The sequence below is a fragment of the Eriocheir sinensis genome, chromosome 26 (assembly GCF_024679095.1).
Source record: "Eriocheir sinensis breed Jianghai 21 chromosome 26, ASM2467909v1, whole genome shotgun sequence".
Classification (NCBI taxonomy): Eukaryota; Metazoa; Arthropoda; class Malacostraca; order Decapoda; family Varunidae; genus Eriocheir; species Eriocheir sinensis.
Window position 1 is genome coordinate 6,149,104 of NC_066534.1, and position 8,762 is coordinate 6,157,865.

An 8,762-nucleotide genomic window follows, 5' to 3' on the forward strand; every position below is an offset into this window, starting at 1 on the left:
TGGAGGAGCCAAACCAGCCAGACAAGCAATTTATCATGTTCATTGCTTCAACAGGTTTGCCATTCTGGAGGAGGATGACGAGCAGGAGAGCACCTTCCTGGTGGGTGACTCCATGATTCGCCAGCAGGTCGTTGAGTTCTGCGGCAGAGTTCCTCGTCGAAGACGGAACTATTGCTATCCTGGTGCTGGGATCGACGATGTAACTGCTGCTCTTGAGGAGATCTCCCCCCAGGCTACTAATGATTCACTGTTTGTTATTCACACAGGTACGAACGACGTCACCACGACCCGGTCTGAGGAACTGCTGGACAAGTACCGTAGGCTCATCCAGCAGTATAAGCCTAAATCCCCTAACATTTTGATTTCAGGAGTTCTACCACGGACGTGGGCGGAGAGCGACTTCTTCAGCAAGGCCTACAGCCTCAACAACCGCTTACAGACTCTTTGCAGAGAGCTTGACGTTGAGTTCTTCAACGCCTGGGACAATTTCTACGGACAAAGTGAGCTCTTCCACAGGGACGGAATACACCTGTCCCCCATCGGAGCAGCCAGATTCGGAATTTTCCTAAACGAAGCAGTACGTGACACCCGATCAAAAAACGACTCTCAGTCACGCCCCTCCACCCCGCCCGTGTAAATAGACGCCATGCATCGCAACAACCTCGTAACCGTGAACCCGCAAGTACCACCACCTCTATTACCAAGCCTCTAGATAACTTAAAAATCCTTAGTTTCAATGCGCATAACCTAAAAACAAGTTTGATGAACTGAGATGTCTTGCTCTAACAGAAAATATTGACATAATTGCTATAACCGAAACATTTATCGACACCACAAATATTTATTTAAGTTCCAAATACAACATACATGGCTACAGACTCTTCAACAAAGATCGTGTAAACCGTAGAGGCGGTGGCGTCGCCTTTTTTGTCAAAAGCAATGTGCAACCCACTGACAAAACACCAAGAGACAGTAACGTTGAACATTTGTGCGTGCGAGTAAACATTGCAAAAGTCAATTTAAATATATCTGTCATCTACAGGCCTCCCGGGCAATCACTCGATGACGATCTTGAAATGTACAGCGTTTGAAGGCAGTCACTTAATAACAACGACTCACTGATATTAGGAGACTTTAACCCCCCACCCCCCATGTCGACTGGGCGACACTGTCAGATACAGAAGGCGAGTCACATAGAATGATCGAATTTTTAGAAGAAAATTATCTAAGCCAAATGATTTCTGAGCCAACTAAACAAAATAACATACTCGACCTTGTTATAACTACCCAAGATAGCCTAGTCAATAATGTCACGGTAGGAGAACACCTCGGTTCTTGCGATCATAAATTAGTGCGCGTCGACATTAGAGCTCAAACATCAGTGACTGAAAATAAAGTAAAGGTGCCCAATTTTAAAAGAGCTAACTTCGTAGAAATCCTACAAAAACTAACAGAAATACAACTATCAAATGACGGCAATGTAGAGGAAGCCTGGATAAGCTTTAAAAATCATTTACTCACTCAGCAGAACACATTCGTCCCCGTGTGCGAGAAGCGAAATAACACTAATAAATGCCCACCTTGGTTTAATAGCGAAATTAAACACTCAGTCAAGGAGAGAAAATTGTCTTACAGGTTAAAGAAAGAACAAAGCACGCCCGAAAACATCAGACTTTATCATGATGCCAGGCGACGAGTAAAAAGATTAGTATGTCAGGCAAAGCGTAGATATGAAGAAAATATTGCAGCCAACTGTAAAAATAATCCGAAATCCTTCTTCGGTTACATAAACAACAGAAAGGTGATCATAAGTGGAATTGGACCTTTAACAAACAGCGACGGTGCACTAGTGACTGACAGCCAACACACTGCAAACCTCTTAAACAATTACTTTTCCTCGGTGTTTAATACTAACAGTCTGCCTCCCACTACCACCAACACCAGTACTAATGTAAATCTCGAGCACGCATTGCCTAATTTTGAAATAACAACCGATGAAGTCCTTAAAGCTCTCCATTCACTTATAACAAATAAAAGTCCCGGACCTGATAAAGTATATCCTATACTGCTTAAAGAAACAAAGAGCGAAATACTCTCCTCCCTCACAACCGTATTGAATATGTCCTTGCGACAAGGCATCGTCCCTTCGGATTGGAAAAAGGCTAACGCGACACCGATTTTTAAGAAAGGACACAAAAAAATACCAGGTAATTACAGACCCATTAGTCTAACTTCAGTTGTAGGTAAGCTACTTGAGAGCATAATTAGAGACAAAATTGTGAGTTACCTTGAAAGCCACTCATTAATTGGGGATTCACAACATGGCTTCCGTAACAAAAGATCCTGCCTATCAAACCTATTGACCTTTTATAACGACCTCTTCTCAGTTTATGACGTAACCAAATCATTGGACGTAGTCTATCTTGATTTCCAGAAAGCGTTTGATAAAGTCCCACATCATAAATTACTTTACAAATTAAAGCAAATAGGTATTGACGGTCAAGTAAACCAATGGATCGCGAATTGGTTGAGCAACAGACAACAAAGAGTGGTGATTGACGGATTTAACTCAGAGTGGGCACCGGTCACTAGTGGCGTCCCTCAGGGCTCGGTTCTTGGCCCAGTGTTCTTCATTATTTACATCAATGATGTGGATGTTGGACTCAATAATCGCATTAGTAAATTTGCAGACGACACAAAGATTGGTAACTCGGTTCTCACTGACGAAGACAGGCAAGGCCTCCAAGAGGATTTGCACAAAATTTCAGCTTGGTCGGATAGATGGGAGATGCCCTTTAACGTAGACAAGTGCCAGGTCCTTCAAGTTGGAACAAGAAATAAGAAGTTCGATTACGAAATGGGCGGTGTTAAACTCACAAGCGTTCGATGCTTGGGGGTCAAAATCGCGTCAAACCTCAAATTCTCACAGCAATGCATCGATGCAGTAAATAAAGCGAACAGAATGTTGGGCTTCATTAAAAGAAACTTTTTATTCAAGAATAAAGATGTAATACTTCCGCTCTACAATAGTTTAGTCAGACCCCACTTGGAATATGCGGTACAGTTTTGGTCTCCCCACCATGCAAAGGACATTGCTAAATTAGAAGGTGTTCAGCGTCGGGCAACAAAAATGATCCCTTCCTTGCGCAACAAATCTTACGAAGAAAGGCTTTCCATCCTTAACATGTTCTCTCTTGAGAAACGTCGCCTCCGAGGAAAACTGATCGAATGTTTTAAAATACTTAATGGTTTCACGAATGTAGACAGAACAAAATTGTTTATGATCGATGACACTTTGCGAACGAGGAACAATGGCATAAAACTCAAATGTAGACAAGTAAATTCAGACTGCACCAATTTTTTCTTCACCAGCGTTGTAGTGCGAGAATGGAATAAGCTCCCACCTTCAGTGGTCCAGTGTAACACGATTGACTCCTTTAAAAAAAAGCTCGACCGTCACTTCCTTGAACTTAATATTAACTAAAGTAGAAATGCAACGTTTTGGAGCCATCTGATTAATGTAGAATCACTTAGGTTTAAGGACAGGCTACCTAGTCTGGACCATGGGGTCTGTGTGGTCTGATTTTCTTTGTAAATCTTTGTAAATCTTTCTATCTTCTATCGACATTTTCATGCTGACTGCTCTTCTGAACTTGCTAACTGCATGCTTCCCCCCATCCCGTGGCCCCGCTGCACACGACTTTCTACTCATGCTCATCCCTATACTGTCGAAACCCCTTATGCAAGAGTCAACCAGCATCTTCACTCTTTCATCCCTGACGCTGGTTAAACTCCGGAACAATCTTCCTTCATCTGTATTTCCTCCTGTCTACGACTTGAACTCTTTCAAGAGGAGGGTATCAGGACACCTCTCCTCCCGAAATTGACCTCTCTTTTTGGCCACTCCTTTGACTTCTATTCAGGAGCAGTAAGGAGCGGGCCTTTTTTTTGCTGTAAAAAAAAAAAAAAAAAAAAAAAAAAAAAGACGGCCGGGTGAGAGCTCACGGCCATGACTCACGGCCACCAGGGTCCCTGACAGCCACTACCTCCAGACCTCGTCTCATCCATTATGATGGTGGTGTTTTTGGTTACCGTTCATTTACGGATGAGGTATATATTTCATAAATACCAATTATTTTACTAAAAAAAAAAATTGTTAAACTTAAAGGATAGACATAACAACTTCGAAATTTTAAAAGCTTTTTACAGCACCAATTCCATAAAAAAAATATATATACATAAAAATTACATGGATACATACAAAAATCGAGGTGCGGCGAGCCTGGCCGAGCCCAGTAAGGGGGAGCCTGACCTGAAAACACCTGACACCTAGCAGGTATCAGATGGGTGTCCCCAACTGCGCGGCCATGGTGTGGCCGTAAATATGACGTTTCGGCGGCTTCACTTTTTAGGCCTGATGTCGGCTCCACCCATTCTACCTCCATGAGTTAGGCCTTTGAGCCCAAAATTCCCACGGGTAGCAGGAGAGTATACGCAGCCACCACCTGACAGCGTGGTGCCCGCTTGGGACATTATCACTAAGGCCTCTTTCACACGAGGCCACCGGTGGCCGTTACCGGTGGCCGTCACCGGTGACCCTAATGTGAAAGGGCCGGGTAACTGCAAGGCACCATCGACTCGTGAAGGTCCCTCAAATGACCGTCAGTCCCAAGATTGGCGTCAAACGAGGAACTTCTCTTAACAGTGATTTACGTACCGACAAGAAAAATTTGTTTTAATTTCTTCCGTATTAGCAAATCTTCGTTTGAGGAGCTTCTCGGCCTCATCATCGGCGACTGCACATTTTGTATATATATATATATATATATATATATATATATATATATATATATATATATATATATATATATATATATATATATATATATATATATATATATATATATATATATATATATATATATATATATATATATATATATATATATATATATATATATATATATATATATCATTGATTCCGTATCCTTAACGGGTGTCGGCGGAACCGCCTAAATATTAGGCGGGCAAACTCTCAAAACAAAACTAAGGCGTCCTGACTTTGTTTCTTAACCTAGCCTCATCAAATTTTGCATGTAGCCCCTGCTGGTAATGCGCATGGACCCACGAAGTCACATTTTCATTCCAGTTCGTTTTAGTATCAATAAGATATACGAAAAAACTTAAGCACCGCTAAAACACAACACTTACATCTCTTTTGCCCGCTCAGTTTCTGCTTTTAAAAGCCACTCTTGCTTGAGAGAGAGAGAGAGAGAGAGAGAGAGAGAGAGAGAGAGAGAGAGAGAGAGAGTAGTCATACTAAAAAATATTAGCCTCATACATCTCCAGACCGATTTATTTTGCGGTGAGTGCATTTATATAATTTTTATTTTTCACTTATTATCCTTACCTCTTATCCAATTTCATACTCCCCGTTACTTATATTAGACACCAGTTCTGAATAGCTATCTGTAATACATTATTGACTCATAAGTCCACGAAGAATTATAGATAGTGGTATTTTTTTTAAGGATGTGAGGAAACCAGTGTTGTAGGTGAAATTTCTGAAGTGGAGAGAGAGAGAGAGAGAGAGAGAGAGAGAGAGAGAGAGAGAGAGAGAGAGAGAGAGAGAGAGAATTATTTCTCAAGAAAAAAAAGTTACTGCAAAATAATAGCCTAGTTTTCTGAAATGCATAATAACTTAGTATTCGTAAATGCAAAATAATAGCCTATATAGTTTCATAAGAGCAAAAGAATCGCTTAGTATTCTTAAATGCAAATAGCTAGTATTCTTAAATGCAAAATAATAGCCTAGTTTTCCAAAATGGAAAATAATAGTTTAGTATTCCTAAATGCAAAATAATAGCCTAAATTCCTAAATGCAAACTAATAGCCTAGATTCCTAAATGAAAAATAATAGCTTAGTATTCCTAAATGCAAATTCATAGTTTAATATTCCTAAATGCATAATAGCCTACTAATCTCCTAAATGCAAATTAATAGCCTAGTATCCTAAATGCAAAATAATAGCTTTGTATTCGTAAATGCAAAATGATTGCTTGGTATTCCTAAATGCAAAATAATAGCCTAGTATTCATGAATTCAAATTAATAGCATATTACTCTTAAATGCTAAATAATAATTCATGAATGCAAAATAATAGCCTGATTTAACTAAATGTAAAATTATAAGCTAGTGTACACAGTAAAATTATGATGTATTTGTCTTGACTAATTCATTGGGTAATATTATTAGCAAGTTATTACAGATTGTAAAACTCTTTCCACTTTTAATCTATTACAGAAGTTGTAGATACGGTATAACATGCAGAAAACCTTACACCATACGAATAATATCCAATATTCCTCAAAACAACTCACCTCGTTCCAAGGAGATCACGACCCCCAGGTGAAGAACCGTTGAATTATAAGCAAGAAACAATAAAACAATATCAGCGACAGCAAGGGAGCGTAGCGCGGGGTACTACTACACTGGATGTTCGTTACTAACCGACTATGCGCGAGTGTTGCCCGCCTATCCAGCGAGCTGTTGCGGCAAAGCCCTCCCGACACCCGTCAAGGATACGGAGTCTATGATATTATATATATGTATATATATATATATATATATATATATATATATATATATATATATATATATATATATATATATATATATATAAACCGTGACGTCATGGATTAGTTGGTAGTTATTATCGCGCGAGCTTTGTGTATCGCAATGTTCTCAAAACTACGCACTAAGGGCCCAAAACTACGCCCTAAGCCTTTGTGAGTCTAGCCTCGATCAGTAGTGCGGTTGCGGTAGTGCGGTACTTTTTCCGGAGTAGTGCGGTTGCGGTAGTGCGGTACTTTTTCCGGAGTAGTGCGGTTGCGGTAGTGCTGTCCCATCTTTTTTCTTTCCCAGTGCGGTACGCGGTGTGCGGTACTGCGGTAGCGGTAGTCACTAGTCAATATAAAAAAAAAATACTTCAGTGCCTATCCTGGCTATCCATTGATTAACTAATAACTTGAGATACAAAAAAAAATAAAAAGAAGGACTGGGGGAGGGAGAAAGGGAGGTAAGGGAGGAGAAAGGAGGGGACAGGCCGGGGAGTAGAGAACGGGAAGGAGAGGAGGGGGAGGGAAGGGAATGCAACTTTCCGAGGGAGGAGGGAGGCGACAGGGAAGAGGGAGGAGATCAGCGTCATATGAGAGGAAGAAGTGGGAAGGAAGGAAGGGTGGTGCAGCTGCAGGGATATGGGGGAGTGAAGGTGAGGAGGGGAGGAAGGGGAGGAATATTTTCCAGCGTTTGAGCGAAAACGAAAGATTACTAATGTAGGAAAGTCATGACAGGAAGAGTGAAACATTATTCAAACTGTCCGACATATTAAGACAAAACACATCAACTACAACTGTTAATAGCGGCTCCCGTGGGAAAGCTGTAAGCCCTGGTGTATCATGCCTCAGCGAAGAAACCACGTGGAAATTTCAACGAGTGGATAATAATAATAATAATAATAATAATAATAATAATAATAATAATAATAATAATAATAATAATAATAATAATAATAATAATAATAATAATAATAATATTAATAATGATAAATTATATGAATCATTATAATTATTATTATTATTATTACCATTATTAAAATTATTATAATTAAACAATATTGATCTTGGCTACATTGACAAGAGAGAGAGAGAGAGAGAGAGAGAGAGAGAGAGAGAGAGAGAGAGAGAGAGAGAGAGAAAGTTGCAATGAAGTTAAAAACAGATATAGTATGTACTATGGTCTATGTTAATGTTATGCATCAAAGAAAAATTTATAGGGGACATGAGATTGAGTGGCGATCATGTTAGTGCTTGCTTGTACTGTTGTACACTGCCAAGTAGCCTGCAGTCATCGTCAGAGGCAGTCATGGCGCGCCACCTTGGGTTGAGTGAGGAACAGATTTTCTCAGTTATTCATTTAGTATTTAATTTTGAACAATAACTGAAAAGTCGGAATGACTGAATCACTGATTCTGATGACTGATACCGATTGACTGATTGTCCGATTCACTGTAAAAAAAAAATAATTCTGTGAGCGTGCCACTCTGCAAATGTTTTCGATGGTTTTCTAAGTACCGCAAAAAGTGCCACAGGATTATATATATATATATATATATATATATATATATATATATATATATATATATATATATATATATATATATATATATATATATACTATGTCTGTGTGTGTGTGTGTGTGTGTGTGTGTGTGTGTGTGTTTACCACACCTTGGCACTCCTTGGTCATCCCCAGCAGCCCAGCTCCATCGCATTCTTCTCCACTGACTGACTGACTGACCTGACCTCGGAACATTCCACAGGCATGGAAATACAGTAGACCCCATTTATCAACACCATATCTCATCACACCTGACCTTCCATTGGACGAAAGTGACGGCCACCTTTGACTCCGTATGAAAGCTCACATTGGAAACAGTGTTTTACGTTTACAGTGAGTGGCGGCCACTGCGGGTGGCGGCCACGAGCTATCCGAGCGAGCCACCGCCAAACCCGGTGACGCCACCGGGTAACGGCTGTGGCCTCGTATGAAAGGCGCCATTGAAAGATATGGGAGGAAACTGGTGAGGGTCACCGGTGACGGCCACCGGTGGCCTCGTGTGAAAGAGGCCTTAGACTAGCCGACTGACTTCTCCGAGTCCGGAGAGGATGCCTGTCTTAGCCGGAATAATGGACCAAAGAGGTG